The sequence below is a fragment of the Sinohyriopsis cumingii genome, chromosome 17 (genome assembly GCF_028554795.1).
Source record: "Sinohyriopsis cumingii isolate HCF-2022 chromosome 17, ASM2855479v2, whole genome shotgun sequence".
NCBI classification, from domain to species: Eukaryota; Metazoa; Mollusca; class Bivalvia; order Unionida; family Unionidae; genus Sinohyriopsis; species Sinohyriopsis cumingii.
In genome coordinates, this window is record NC_142977.1 from 50,027,058 (window position 1) to 50,030,046 (window position 2,989).

Genomic DNA, 2,989 nt, shown 5'->3' on the forward strand with positions numbered 1-2,989 from the left:
TCAAATGAATTCATTTTATGTTAAATTACTTCATATAATATTAAATGACTGCATGTAATGACAAAAGACTTCATGTAATGTTAAATGATTTCATGTAATAAAAGTTCACTATTTTCATTTGTTTTATCGATTGTGTGCTTGCTATAAAGCACGTATGTACAGGTCTAACAATGAATGATCATTTTGCTTGATTTATGAGAACTTAATTAAAATATTGACATTGCAGATATTGAACATGGGTACAAAACTGATCATTCTCTTTTAACATTAAGAGATATTAAAAGGAAACATTGCAAAAATAGTATTCATAATTAAAGATAATAAAATATTCATGTTCAATGTTATGAGAGTATATTCCAAATAATGAAATACAGTTTAAGATAAATAGTATTATATTTGTTTCAAAAAGTTCTTTTTAATGGAGAAATGAGCAAGGCAATGACAATATCTTATTCTTCATTCAAAAGGAAAGCAAAGGGACAGTAGACAAAAAGATCTGAGTCAAAAGATTAATACTGTATTAAATGATAGGGAAATAACTACTTCTAGTCTCGGTTGTGAATAAAATAAATTTACAAAGCTGCGAAAACCAAAATCTTAAGGCTCACCTTATAACGTCATGGGTTACTTGGAGTGAAGAAGGCTAGAAAATGTCGAAATATTTTTGCGATGTAAAAAATTGGAACTATCTCAATGACAACACCATCTGTACATTACAAATTCTGTAAGACAAGCAGTTCTATTATCAAATTATACATGTCATTAGACGCTAAAATGTTGATCTTAAGATAATACTTGATGACTGTGATCATAAGTTAATACCTAATGACTGTGATCATAAGTTAATACCTGATGACTCATTTTCCAGAATATTGATCATAAACAGAGCATAACACAGTAGAGCTGATTCTCAGTGTGTGTGTGTGTGTGTGATTTGGATTTTTAACGTAGCTTTCACAATTGTGCAGTCATATCGCTACGATGTCTGCAGTGTGACAGTTTATAGTGATGTCTAGCACTGGGGCATCTAACCGCAGACAGGTAGCATGATATCCCACATAGTCACATTATCCTGACACCAGGCCGACCAGTCCTATCACTAACCTCTGAATGCTGAGTGCCAAGCTAGCAGCTGTTAGTACCATTTTTATAAGTCAATGGTATGACTTGGCCGGGGATCGTCCCCACGACCTCCCGCATCCGAGGCGAACGCTATAACCACTAAGCCAGCATAAGCTGATTCTGAAGCCGACATACAAAATAGAATCTGAAAAATGAATGATTTAGGACATTTTCTTGGGAGGTCAATTAGTTGTGGTTATGGCATTCATAGTCTTTTAATAAGTCAGGTGGAAGACGTTAGTACATGTATTACGAAAGGTAGTAAACATTAAGCAAATATTTTTAAGGAAGTGGGGACGAATATCCCTCGCTAATGTTACCTATAAAATAACTTTAACATGCATTGCTAATAGGAAAATGTTTTCAGAACAGTATTACCATGTTAAGTTATCGATGATAAACTGGTCATGTTGCTTATTGATCACTTTCTGAAATGATCAGGGCAGCATACACTTTACTGTTGCACACTGAAAAAGCATGACATTTCTGGATTGCAACTACATGTTGACTCTAAAAGGACTTTATTCTGTACAGCGTTTTTTTTTTAAGTCTGCTTTAATCAATTTCAGAAGTTTGATTATCAAAGTGGGTTCCAACATTTTAACAATGCTATAAACTCTTGTGCAATTCATAATGTCTATGTTTCTTCTTGGGTTCATGTACGTGTATCCCGATAGTACAGACCAGGCAACCCATCTCACCTTTTGTGTTTTAACTCTGTAGAGAGTTACTATTCTTGATGATTACAGTAGGATAATTAGAATCGTTAGTATCAATATAGACAGAAATGAACTTCTGATATCACAATCCTGACGATGCTAGATTCTTTATGGATTCATCTGAAAAACGTCTCCTGGAATACCATGATCACATTAAAATTCTATGCGAAGATTGGAGGTCCTAAAAAATTAAATCTATAGACAACCAAAGTAACAGCGATAGCAAACATAGGACATATATTAGCACAGAATGTAATTTATGATAGTGGGTCATTCATTCGCGATATTTGACAACTTTTCGTCAGATTAAAATCACATGATAACTCATAAATGTAATTGTAAATTAAATGAAACCAAATTTTAGTGACCCCATGGATGAAGAGAATTTTACCTGTTAAGGAAACAATTATTGCGACAAATTCACTTGCTTTACTAAAAATAAATGGTAAATCTTTCAATTGACCAAAGCCTTCGAAAATATTCAGTAATCAATGACATATTTTAATCTGCATGTATCCACAGAAAGGATGAGATGACAAGATGAAAAGAAACGTAATATGTAGAAGTTAAACAGAGCAAAGACTTGGAATTATTGATTTAACACATTTCATGCTTTCTCTTAAAGGAATTTGGTAAGTTTGGTATCAGTTATTGAGAACATATCATTTTGAGATGTTAATGATAAATTGCATACTTTGCACAGCGTGTACTAAAAGGTTAATTTCAAACATTTTTTCAGTGAAATAATAAATCAATAAATTAATATTTAATCTCATTAAAAAAAATTTACACAACTCTTGGATTGCCAAAAACATATTTCTCCTAAAACTATGAAATGTTACGGAAATATCTATTGCATTTGGTGAGAGATGTATAAATATTAGAAACTAGAACTATACTAAATGTAAAATACATGATAATCTAGCAAATCAACGTGCATGGACAAAAGGTTTTGCTTTTTGAAATATCCCATTATAACAAAGATTCTAATAGTAGATGGTTTCACTCTAAAATACTGCATACAAGTCGTACAAGAAATGCTCTCATGCAAAAAAGACTCCAGAATCAAATAATAGTAAACACAGAATCTCAAAGAACAGAACATGTATAGCATCAAATACTATAAAACGTTTTCTTTATTAATAAAT